Source organism: Oncorhynchus clarkii, chromosome 24, assembly GCF_045791955.1.
Source record: "Oncorhynchus clarkii lewisi isolate Uvic-CL-2024 chromosome 24, UVic_Ocla_1.0, whole genome shotgun sequence".
NCBI lineage: Eukaryota > Metazoa > Chordata > Actinopteri > Salmoniformes > Salmonidae > Oncorhynchus > Oncorhynchus clarkii.
Window position 1 is genome coordinate 22,888,878 of NC_092170.1, and position 13,528 is coordinate 22,902,405.

Consider the following 13,528-nt stretch of genomic DNA (forward strand, 5'->3'; position numbering starts at 1 on the left):
CAGGCCTCTCTCATCTTTTTAAGTGGGAGAACTTGCACAATTGGTGGCTGACTAAATACTTTTTTGCCCCACTGTATGCATTACAAATAAACAGTGGTGATTTTAGCATGTAAATCTTGGATGGGGAAAAAAAAGTGGGATTCATGCCAGCAAACATTACACAACACTAAACAATATATTAATTAGCTATGACATAAGGTGACAACAAACGGATAAGAGGCAATCCATAATTTCGATTAAGGAATTAATAAACGAGCTAGGACGGACAGTCAATATAACTATTTGTTAAGCACTTTTGAAATGTACAGCAACAGAATTCAGAACTTGTGCCGTTCTTAGTGTTCTCCCTGTACACCAAGTCAGAACCGTAGGATAAATAAAGGGGGCCTATAAGCAGACAATGAAGCTCATACAATATTTGATTATTAACTTTCTCTAAAACAGGTTATAGGCTACATGTGCACTACCAAGTCAGTCCGGAGCTGCCCCTCAGTCCAGAGGCGCTCCTCAGTCCAGTGGGGCCTTTAATTAGGGTCTTAGGCCCAAGGACGGAGGCGAGGGTCGTCACTCTAAAGAGGCCCTTGAAGAGGGCAATGACTATCATGGAGTGGGGTCCACGTCCCACGCCAGAGCCGCCACATGCCCACCCAGACGATCCCCTATAGGTTTAGGTTTTGCGGCCGGAGTCCGAACCTTAGGGGGGGTACTGTCACACTCTGACCATGATTTGCTTTGTTTGTTTCTATGTTTTGTTTGATCAGGGTGTGATATGAGTGGGCATTCTATGTTGTATGTCTAGTTTGTCTATTTCTATGTGTTTTGGCCTGATATGGTTCTCAATCAGTGGCAGGTGTTTGTCGTTGTCTCTGATTGGGAACCATATTTAGGTAGCCTGTTTTGTATTGTGGTTGGTGGGTTATTGTCTATGTTATGTTGCACGTTAGCAGTCACGGTCGTCTTGTTAGTATACTTCGTGGTTTTTTCGTCTTTCATTAAAATCATGCATTCACACCACGCTGCGCTTTGGTCTACTCAATACGACGATCGTGACAGCTTGTTTATTCCTGACATCCCAGTTGTCTTGAACTCACTGAAGTCAAGTTATTGCAGTTCCGAGTTAACAGATGTTTTGAGTGAGGCACAAATCATGCTTTATTGACAGCATGGCCAATGTTGAATGTTCATCATTTTAAATTGGAAAATAGCCCCTTAATGCTAGATTTGGGGCCACACAGCCACTCCACTGAATAGCAAGCTAGTAACTGTTTTGCAATGCTTGCAGAGTTAGCCACTGTCACTGATTCCTTCCAAACCACTCATTGTTGAATTTGCGATTTCCAACTTGTTGTGTAATATTTATGTCCAATGGCAATAATTTCTCTTCATTATTTCTCTTCATATGACAATGATTAAAAATAATTTGTCAGTAGATTGTCTACTTGATTCATGATGACGGCTAGCTAAGATTTTGAAAGTATAATGTTGACATGTTCAGTCCAATCAAAGCTACTGTGGCCAATGACCTTCAGCCTTCTTGGATGGGCACTTCTAATGTAACTCTATGCCAGCACCCAAGGGGCTAGAATTTTCTACCTCAACCCTTAGACTTGGCTGTGATGTAGTGTCCCCATGAATGACAGAACACTGAGCCAATCATGGCGCAACGCTCCGTATTTTCTGCTCGCTTGCCCCAACACCACAGAAAGCACTCAGCTAGGCTGAAACACCTGCATTTTGGAGCTGCCTTACTCATGAAAAGAAAAAAAAAGAGACCATGTTTGTATGCAGCTTTAAGAACTCAATGATGTATATATTTTTTAACATTGTTTGCAAACTGATATGTGATACGTATTAATGCCAATATAACATACAAAACAGGCAAGCCCCCCCAAAAAACGATTTTTTTTTGCATAAAAATGTGGGGCTCAAAATAGGTGGGGCTCTGCAAATAAAACACACTATAATAAAACACATAATACACATTAAACATATTTAAGAAAAGCAATCGCATTCTGTAACAAAGTCTCTAATCAATCATTTAAGGTACCAGAATATCTAATTTCGAGGAATTCTGTGTATTGTTCCACACAAGGGGCCAACAAAAAAAATAAAATCAGATATCCCCAATTCTTTGGCGACCAAAATAAACTCCAGAGTTAAATTAATATTTAGTTCAGTAACAACAATTTTCAGGTCAATAAACTGCTAAAATATGTATAGGGCATACATTCATTAGCAGGCGATACATGTCATACTTAATCGGTGTGTTCTTGGTCAATATTGAAGTGTTGTTATACTTTGTACCTCTAACACGATTGCCTATGTAAAGTTGAGCCCTGCTGAACAGGTCCCGTATTTATGGCAACAGCGACGTTTGCTAGTAAAGCTCGCAATTGCTTGTATTATTACAATTAGAGGAAATAAATTGTAAAAGAGGGAGAATTGGAAACATGCACTTCAAAGTTCGAACAGACATCTCTCTCTCTCTCTCCGTATTTTGGGTCACTGCTGGGTTTTTCCGGTACGGTTACGTCGCCTGACGTTGATACTCCTTTGTAGGAAGGTATCATGTGATCCTCTGAACAAGTCTTTGTTCTTTCCTAAGTAGTTCGAAATACATATTATATTTGTGCTTGATTTATTTGATAAAGAAGGAAAAATACTCTCCTATAGAACGTTCTTAGAAACCTATAACTTCCCAATACACTATAAATAATTTAATTCTATATGCAAAGCAATACCTTCAGGACTTACTAAATTCATGAAATCTCATTTGTGTTTTGGCGAACATGTCACGATAGATGCACAACTTATGTTAGAATGTTTCCCCCTGCTGGATAAGAAATGTAATAAACATTCATAAGATAACTTTTTCACTCCAAGAACAAGATCTCTCCTAGTGGGAAATTCTTCTGGAACGCTCATATTACTGAAATTGAATGGAAGAATGCTTGGTTGCTCCCTCACAAATTGTGTATATCAAATAAAGTAAAATAAATTCACTTTCAAATCTTGCACAAAATATACCCTTGCAATAACTTAATTCATGGATTTAGAGGACATATGCCTTTTCTGTGATAAAGAAGGAGAAACTATTATACACATTTTTTTATGAGTTTGGCTGTGCAGTTAGTTTGGAGCAAGTTAAGTTTTTAATTTTTTATCTAATCAATAAGACCCATGTATTTACAATGAAAGATCTAATGTCATCATTTAAATGAAAACAAAATCACTGAGTTAGTCGTTCGTTTCTTAATTCTCTCTGGTAAATTGCATATACACAAAAACAAATATTTGAAATCTGTCCCTAAATGCAATATAATTTTACTTGAAATCCAATATCTAATAAAATCTCTAGAATTAGTCAATAGAAAAACCCACTGTGTTCTTACAACTCTATCATAAGTTTATGCAACTGTAAACCCTGGCTTTTTATCTTTTTTAAATGTATTTTATTTTAGGAACTTTAACTTTTGAAAGTATTTGTAATTTTTTTTAATGCTATTTTATGTTTAATCAGCAAAAATATGCATGTAGTGATGTCTTCTGTTTGTATTGTATTGTAATTTTAAATGTTATATTAAAAAATAAATAATAATAATTATGTGATCATGTCAGATTTGTATTATTTATTTTGTATAGTGTTTATAAATTATTTTAGCTGCATCTGTCTTTAATTTGAATCACGTTTACGTTTTCTTATACAATAACCGTTTTTTATGAAATCATGTATGCAAAAATAATGACACATTTTCTTCCCTAAACCGGATAAGTTGCAAACTACAAATATGGCGAACTTTTGTAGTTTATTTTTCTAAACCAAAAATTATTCTTATCAATATATTCGCCAATATCATTATAATATGCCTGTAAATTGATATACCTTCATTGAAACATGCATACATTTAAATTGGTGCACTTTCTGTGTGTTTCAGTCCTTAATATTTAAGTTTGAAATGTGCGAGCCTCATGATTAGGACCCCTTAGTTAACCTTCATGTACAATAATGTTCGGATATGTTAATCTGTTTTTGACATACAAATCATAAAAGTTTGGAAAAATTGCACATTTGAGGGGTGCTACTGAGCACCCCATGGCCACCAGAGGTATGGGATTGCACAAATATGTCTGATTTAAATATATTTTGTGCCAAGCCACAAGTCTGAGCTACAAAAAAACAAAAATATACTTGTTTGGATTCCAAGACCTGAGGAAGGCACAGTGATGCCGAAACGTTGGTAAATACCCATTAAATTGCTGGGAGATTACACATGGAGTGTGCGACTTTCTTTATTTTGATGGATTCCATGACCAGACATGGCTTGTTAAAATAGAAGGTTTTGTAGGGGTGTATAGAACATTATTGCAGAAAACAAGTGTATGTATGTAAATGTATATAACTACTGTTTTATATTTATATTGGAGCCTTGAGAACCTCGAAAATATATTATTTAAACATTTACACCCTTTATATGGCCATTCAACCACGATACCCATTCTTCGCATAATGGCCATAACCGCACCTATTTTGCCATGGTTTTCGGCACAGCATATTTCTGATAAGCAAGACAATTATGCACTGAATTCTCACTTCCTATCCAAATAGAGCAGCTTTGCCATGATTGGGCTTTCACCTTCAGAAAACACATCCCTCTGTTAACCCAAGCAGATAAATGCACCTGTAAAAATCGTGCAGCATGTCAATATGATGCAGTGGTAGCTTACAAAAAGAAGCCTACAGAAAGAATGCACGTAAGGTAATAAACATAGTAGCATGGTAGGCTATATATACAGCATATAAGCCACGATGATATACAAGTAGGCCTATATTTATTTTAATCTATAGCTACACTTAGTGCCACGAATACCACCGAAGGTGGCTCCCCTTCCTGTTCGGGTGGCGCTCGGCGGTCGTCGTCGTCAGTCTACTAGCTGCCACCGATCCCTTTTTCATTTCGTTTGTTTTTGTCTAATTGTTTTAACCTGTTCCTTGTTAGGGTTTTGGGATGGGTGTTATTTAAGTTCGTTTAGCCCGCTGGTGTTTGTGCGGGCTTGTTGTTATTGTTACGTTAGTGGTGTATCGGTGTCTTTTGGGTTTTCGCTGTCCGGGTTTTTGTAACAGTGGTTTTGGGTTTGTTTGCACCTGTGTTTAGGGCTTCACCCATGTTTGGACCTGTTACGTTGTAGAGGACATTAAAGCGTGTTTTCCTGTTTACTTTTGCTCTCTGCGTCTGACTCCACACCCATCACTCACCCAACGTTACACTTAGCCTATTATAGGCCTGTAATTAACTGCTCAATGAAGATGGCCTCATTATCGCATAGGCCTATAATAGCCCTGTATTGCGTAGACTATTTGAAGGTCAGTTGGCAATATAATAAGCTATAACCCAATAAGTTGTTCCCTGTTAAAAATGGTAACAGGAGCCCTGCACGGCCTAAATAGTGAAACACTGCATCAGCCCTTTCAAAACGCTCTGTTTCTTCATGACACCCCTCACACAGGTCCACTGATGTGGGAACTTGCCTACATATTCAATTATAAGTATTTGATTTTCAAAATGCAATATTCCCATCACTTTTGATGATTGTTTTCTCATTCCTCACAAAATCACTAGGGCTACTAAAGTGTCCTTCACCAGGCAGTAAGCTTTAACAGGACACATGTCCTACCATTTGAAATGATGGTGTATGGTACAATGTACTTCTGAAGTATATGGATTGGGCAACAGTACATTCCACTCAATGTCCGATTTTCATTGATACACCGTTAACTGATATAAAGTCAAACATAAAAACGAGTGATAGGCTATAGTTAGATTTGGCAAGTGACATTTTAGAAAGGTGATGTTGTACTTACAATGCTGCAAGGGGCAGCAATAGCTTACAGCATGCGGCCCCAACACTTTTTATTACGTCAAAACAATTAAATCATACTATGTCATAAACTGACGCACGCACGCACACGCACACGCACACGCGCACACACACACACACACACACAGCTGTTAGTGCTTAATGCATTTATTTATCAAGACCTTTACTTTATTTATTTATTTTAGCAGACCCATTGAGACCTAGGACTCTTTTGCAACTCAAAATTACACAAAAAAAATAAATCCCAGCAGCACAGAAAATATATAGATATTTTTAATCATGAAGAACAACCACATTCCTCAGTAAAGAGATCCTCAACCAACATTCTGAGTTGCTAATGATGTCGCCATAGTCTAGGACCGGAAGGGGAGGAGGTGAGGAGAGGAAACATGGCAACAAATCTCCACTAGCACATCATCAAGCAAAATACATTTCCCTGGATGCGTTCAGAAGATAAAGGGTCAGGGGTCAATGTCGGAACCCTGGCTGCTTATGAGGGAGGTGGTGGCAGCCTTCCCCCTCTCCTGCGGGAGAGAGAGAGTCAGAGAGAAAGAGGGCGGGGTGGTGTATGATTCCCCCCCCCCCCCCCCCCCCCCCCCCCCCCCCCCCCAAAACCTAAATATATATCTTTACCAACATGCAATCCATGTTGGCAAACTTCCTCTTATTCCAGCCCATTGCCAGTAGTGTGATAAAATATGTGCGCACTGTTGGAAAAACATCTTCAGTCAGTTATTCTAATAAATTACTACTGTGTGCCTAACCAATCAACATAAAAACTGCCATTTCAGTCATGTGTAAGATTTTAAAAAACAACAACAATAACATCATTAACATAGCATAACATAATATCATCATAGCATCATCAGTTAAGCCCAAAAAGTAAATGTCCTTCACTGTAAGCTTCTCCCTTCAGCAGTAACATGTGTCCAAGAAAACGTTCTGCTTTGGGGCAGTTTATTTGGTTTCCATATGTCAATGTTTCAGTTTTTCCGGGGTGGGGTAGTTAGCCCCAAGCCCAACCTCTGACATGGAGGACCATGGACTGCTTTGTCTGCCTCCTACCCTTTGACCTGGCCGGCTTGGTTGCACCTGCCGGGGCTATAAACCCCCTTCTGGCTTAACACTCAGGGTAATTGAGGTACGCAAGTCTCTACACCGTGGCAAGGAGAGGGGCAATTAGTTTGATCTTCTTAATTGAAGTGTGCTGGAGCTAAAATATGAAGACCACTTAATAGTTAAACATTATTAAGGGAATTATGTTGCAATCCTTAACCTTCTTCAGCATTAGTTATGTTATAATCATACACTTATCAGCCTTGGACATGTACTTTGTCGTGACAGCAGCTCTGATTATAAAACTACTCACCTGCTCGACTATAATATAATGCCAAAATGAACAAATATATAAATATTTTAATGATACATTCATTCTATTATTTTAAAAAGCATTACAGTATCATTTCTACATAACACAAAAACCGTCACAACCACATTCCTCAGTAAAGAGATCCTCAAGCAACATTCTGAGTTGCTGATGATGTCGCCATAGTCTAGGACCGGAAGGGGAGGAGGTGAGGAGAGGAAACATGGCAACAAATCTCCACTAGCACATCATCAAGCAAAATACATTTCCCTGGATGCGTTCAGAAGATAAGGGGTCAGGGGTCAATGTCAGAACCCTGGCTGCTCATGAGGGAGGTGCTGGCAGCCTTAACCCTCTCTTGCGGGAGAGAGAGAGACCGAGAGAAAGAGGGCGGGGTGGTGTATGATTTCAGAAAGCATAGCAGTCGCCATCTGAGCTTTCAGCAATAGGACTTCTATCTTCATCTGAGTTTTCATTTGCATCAGAGTCATTAAAAATAGCCCATTCTCCCAGAATCAGCTTTTGGTAGGTGTTCCTGGTGTTGTCTTGTTCTTGTGTCAGTTCACTCAATCTTCTCTTCAGGAGGAAGAGAAGGCCATTCCTCCCTCTGACAACTCCTCTGCATTGCCTAAAAATCATATGTAAAGCAGTACATTATTTACAATTCCACTACACAAAATACTGTGGAGGGTATATGTAAAGCAAGACAAAAAGTTAAGTCCAAAAATAGTATAAACCTCAACTCACTCTGATCTTGCAGCTGTATGGACAGTGCCTCCAGAGTTCCCACTGCTCTTTGTAGGCTCCCCAGTGCCTCTTCATCTTCTGCACCAGGATCTCTCTTCCTCCTGCAGTCTGTTCACCAACATCAGTCTGTCGAAGATTGCCTTTTTGATGGCAAGATGGCTGTGGCCTGTGAGATGTAAACTCACAGAGGTATATAGTAGAACAACAGCAATGATTGCAGCCTACACTGAAGGTAAAATTTCAGTCACAATAGATACTGTACCTTCTGTAATCATATGGTGCCAGGTCTCTCCCATGGCCACACAAAGTTGTCAGTATTGAGCAGCTCATCCACTGTGGGGAGACTAAACTCTGCCTACTGTGTGGGAAGTTCAACAATGGCAGTTGTCAAGGCTGCCTTGTCCTCAACCATTTTTCTCAGAATCTGATGCCTTCTCTTGTTGCCGTCTGAATAAAAAGGGCTGATTAGACTGACTGTAGATTTAGATATATTACATGACAATAGGTTACAGAGCTACTTTAGAGGCACTGATTTGTGAATGACTAATGCATTTTCTTTCACAAATCAGTTTTATTGCTTGATTTCTAATGTGTTTAAGTTCATATTGTTGTTGGGGCTTACCTGTCAAACAGTAGAGGTAGTGTTTCCTCTGTTTCACAATGAGGTAATGCCCCTCAATCTTCTTCTGGAGATGCCCTGTCTGACTATCCTGAAGGTTGGCTGTCAAACATAAGACAAGTTACAAACATGACTCCACTGACATCAATACAATTATGAAGTTGAGAGACAGAGAAACATTCACTTTTCTACATGTTGGATTCTGGCTTGAAATATAGTTATTCCTGTCATCATATTAGAATGTATTGATGACTTTACATGTATAAGAAATGTATATGTTAGGGGACAATTGAGAGTTAATACGAACTTTGTGCATGGAAAGTTACTGAGTGAGGCAAGGGGATGTGAAGAAATTTCATTTTCTGTTCAAATATTAATATTCTGCTGAATATTGATATTTCTAAGGAAGGAGACAAAGGGGAGCAGTCTAGTTTCACTTCCTGATAAGGCACGCCAGTTGCTGAGGAACTAGGGCAATGAGGGAAGTGGAACTCAACTCGAGATAAGGTCAGCAGTTGAAGAGAGAAGACACTGCTTAAAGTCAAATATTTTAGTATGATTCACTTGAAAAATTAGAACCTGTTGGAAACATAGTATGGGATAGGACTGTAGTCAGATGGTTTTCGGGGTGGGCCATATGCTCTATTTGTTCAGAACCGAACATACTTTCAGGCCACTGCTGGACCTCAGCAACCCACTCCTGAAGCACAGCTTCGTTTATGTCCAGCTCTGCCCACTTATCTTCAAGGAAGCTAGTCTCTTTTGACATTCTGAAAAAAATACAATTCAATTGAGGAATAACATAGGTGAAGGTTCTAATTATTCAAGTGAATCACACTAAAAGATTTGACTTTAAGGTATACAGTCATCTTGATGTTTTCCTACATCAAGATGACTTGTAAAAATATTAAAAAGCTGAGCCAGGATTGCAGACAGAAGATTAGACATGTATAAATAGATAAACAATAATGAGAAAGCAGGTCAAATATATATTTTTTATGAAAGCCCCCCCCCCCCCCCCCCCACATGCAATCCATGTTGGCAAACTTCCTCTTATTCCAGCCCATTGCCAGTAGTGTGATAAAATATGTGCGCACTGTTGGAAAAACATCTTCAGTCAGTTATTCTAATAAATTACTACTGTGTGCCTAACCAATCAACATAAAAACTGCCATTTCAGTCATGTGTAAGATTTTAAAAAACAACAACAATAACATCATTAACATAGCATAACATAATATCATCATAGCAACATCAGTTAAGCCCAAAAAAGTAAATGTCCTTCACTGTAAGCTTCTCCCTTCAGCAGTAACATGTGTCCAAGAAAATGTTCTGCTTTGGGGCAGTTTATTTGGTTTCCATATGTCAATGTTTCAGTTTTTCCGGGGTGGGGTAGTTAGCCCCAAGCCCAACCTCCGACATGGAGGACCATGGACTGCTTTGTCTGCCTCCTACCCTTTGACCTGGCCGGCTTGGTTGCACCTGCCGGGGCTATAAACCCCCTTCCGGCTTAGCACTCAGGGTAATTGAGGTACGCAAGTCTCTACACCGTGGCAAGGAGAGGGGCAATTAGTTTGATCTTCTTAATTGAAGTGTGCTGGAGCTAAAATATGAAAACCACTTAATAGTTAAACATTATTAAGGGAATTATGTTGCAATCCTTAACCTTCTTCAGCATTAGTTATGTTATAATAATACACTTATCAGCCTTGGACATGTACTTTGTCGTGACAGCAGCTCTGATTATAAAACTGCTCACCTGCTCGACTATAATATAATGCCAAAATGAACAAATATATAAATATTTTAATGATACATTCATTCTATTATTTTAAAAAGCATTACAGTATCCTTTTTACATAACACAAAAACCGTCATGAAGGAAAACAATTACCTCACAAGCCCATTCATGCGCCTTCGCATGCATAATATTATTTGACCCTGCTGGTCATCTATGAAAATTTGAACATCTTGGCCATGTTCTGTTATAATCTCCACCCACCTGGCCACCCCTCATAGCCTGGTTTATCTCTAGGTTTCTTCCTAGGTTCTGGCCTTTCTAGGGAGTTTTTCCTAGCCACTGTGCTTCTACACCTGCATTGCTTGCTGTTTGGGGTTTTAGGCTGGGTTTCTGTACAGCACTTTGTGACATCAGCTGACATAAGAAGGGCTTTATAAATAAATGTGATTGATTGATGGATAACAGATAGGAGAGGGTGCATTTTTAGAAGCTCCCCCGGAGCCAGTATTTGCATGCTACATCGCAGCAGAAAAAGCCCACCATGCCAGGAGAAGACAACTCCTTCTGCAAGTACATTGCGTAGGCATACAGTATATCTTGCCTCTGTACATGTTGAGGACCTTGAGGAGCACACCGTGTCGGCAAACTGCTATCTCAATGCCCTCCTCATATACTTTGGCAGATGATTTTCCTGACGTCTCTTTGGCCGCTGTCCAGTCTGACGTGCCACACACTCCTTTGCCTGGCGTATACAGCATGAAAATCACGGTGAAGTGCCGAGATTAACTGAAAACTAACAACATCTAAACTGGGTGACATTAAAGCTATGTTATAGAAGCTGTGAGAATAATTACATGGTTGGTCTTTGTATGGACATGTTTGATGAAGGATGACATCATCGTCTTTCGCCTGGAAAACACCATAAGACATTCCTAGTTAAATAAAGGTTAAGTAGAAACTTTAAAAATAGTATAAGCCCTTCTCAACACAAAATAGAAAGTGAGACTGCAAGATTACATGACAAAATTATACATCAAACCAAAACATTGAGGTATGGCAAGTAGCCTAGAGGTTAGAGAGGTGGGTTGCTTGTTCAAATCCCAGACATCTGACCGTGTTTCTCCAACCTCTCTCTCTCTGTGTGTGTGTGTGTGTGTGTGTGTGTGTGTGTGTGTGTGTGTGTCTCAGAGGGGATTGGATACAGCAAAAAGACAAATTACTGTCCCACAATTTTTTTTTCATGGAAAATGACATTCTAGTTTAGACCATCTGCAATTTAACATCACAAAAATATACTTCATAGCAAAAAGAAGACCAGCATGAAATTTAAGAAGGTATAATTATAACCTGAACAAAACATCAACACATAAGAAGGTAGTACAAACCCTGAAGCTTTGTGGAAGCGGTATTGCTTGCGATTCCCATCCACTGATACAGCATGCATCTCCTGTGAGCAGGCAGGAAAATGGAGTAGATCGCTTCTAAAAAGCTGGTTTATTTCAAACCGCCCCTACGTCCAATCCAGGAATGCCTTCTGGAATGTGTCGCCACATATCTTTCCACTCTAATAACATGCAAAACAAACAGAGGTATAAGTAAGGGGCACATTTTATATTAGGTACAAATATGAACAAATATTAACCCTTAATACATAAAAATTAAATTTTGATGAGTATATACACTTACCCTGCCAAAGGGCTTTGTTCTTCTGTCAAGAACTCACACAAAGGCTTGACGGGAGCATCCTGGGGTCAACACCTTCATGTCTTCAAAGGACTTGAAGAGATCCATTGTGAAGATGGTCTGGTGAGTCACGGTAGCTGGCCAGTGGCCACTCTTTACAACTTCGTCCAGCCCTACTGTCCAATGTCTCAGATATCCGGAGTAGTTCAGAGCAGGAAGGGACAGGTTGTAGTGCCCTGAGTCAGGAGTAATTATTAGGAAGCGATGAATTACATTATTTAAACAACCATACAGCTGTTGCACAGCCATGGGAAAAAGATAAACTAGAAACCAAAATGTGATACCAAATTGTTCTATATATTTGGACTGTAAATGCTGATGCATTGAAAATTGGCAGCATGACTAAAAAGTTGGTATTGCAGGATAGATTTAATTGGAAACACCTAAACAATAAACACACACCTTCAGCTCCTGGAAGTTAAGGGACCCCTAATCATCCTGATGAATTACGGTGATTGAGGACAAGGGGCGAAATGACCCTTCAAACAGAGACTCCTTGTCGTGCAAAACCTTGGTGCTATGGGTGGCTATGTCACATGCAGCACAGAGAAGATGCCTGGGCAGGCAAATCTCTGCATCGCACAACCTTTGGGGTTACATGATAATCTGGCCCCGTGAAACTCCCCATCAGCTCCTGTAGGTCCTGCATCAGGGAGTCTTGTGGAGATAAAGAAAAATTCAAATAATAACATGACAGAATTAATGAAAAGAATAGCTTGGCTATATTAACAAATGTTAAGGATGGTATGGCATATGCTTCGGCATTCTAGCATACTGTACCTGTATCTGGTGGGGATAAGTGCAGGAGCATGTGTACTGCAAGAGGATGGGTGCTGGTACTGGAAACTATTAAATAAAAATGGAGTTATATTTCTTCATCAATACAACTTAAAGGCAGTAGTATAACTGTGCTTTATGGGTAAAGAGATCCACTATGACAGATAGAATTATGATATACTGTATGTAATTGCATGCTACATCGCAACAGAAAAAGCCCACCATGCCAGGAGAAGACATAGATATAGATATATACTGCATGTCAGGCCGGAAACCTAAGGCACGTGAGGGCAATCCCCCCCCCCCCCCCCCCCCAGACACATGCCCGTGTCTGCCATAACTGTTGAAAGGTGCGTTACCGAGATGGTTGAAAATGTAAAGGCACAGCAAACTAGCGTTAAAAGATGCACCTGTGTTTAGTGTGGCTCTTGATGAGAGTGAGGATGTGAATGACATTCCACGTCTGGCAGTTGTTGGAAGATACTGTGACTCAGAGCAGGTACGTGAGGAGCTGCTTTGTCTATAACCCTTGCATGGTATTACTGAAGGAGAAGATGTAGCAAAAGCCTTCACAGATCATTTTGAGGAGAGAGGTGTCGATATTAAAAACATATTCGCTATCACAACTAACGGTGCCCCCGCTATGGTGGGGAAACAT

The 13,528-nt window shown here is 39.7% G+C and overlaps 1 long non-coding RNA gene across 1 annotated transcript; it reads right to left on the reverse strand.

Moving 5' to 3' along the window:
• Positions 1-8,664: 8,664 nt before the first annotated feature.
• Positions 8,665-11,749, reverse strand: LOC139382422 (uncharacterized). The gene is made up of 3 exons (XR_011628638.1): positions 11,736-11,749; positions 11,205-11,259; positions 8,665-8,711 (listed from the first exon to the last, which is right to left on the reverse strand). It is a non-coding gene; the product is annotated as an uncharacterized lncRNA (long non-coding RNA).
• Positions 11,750-13,528: the final 1,779 nt, after the last annotated feature.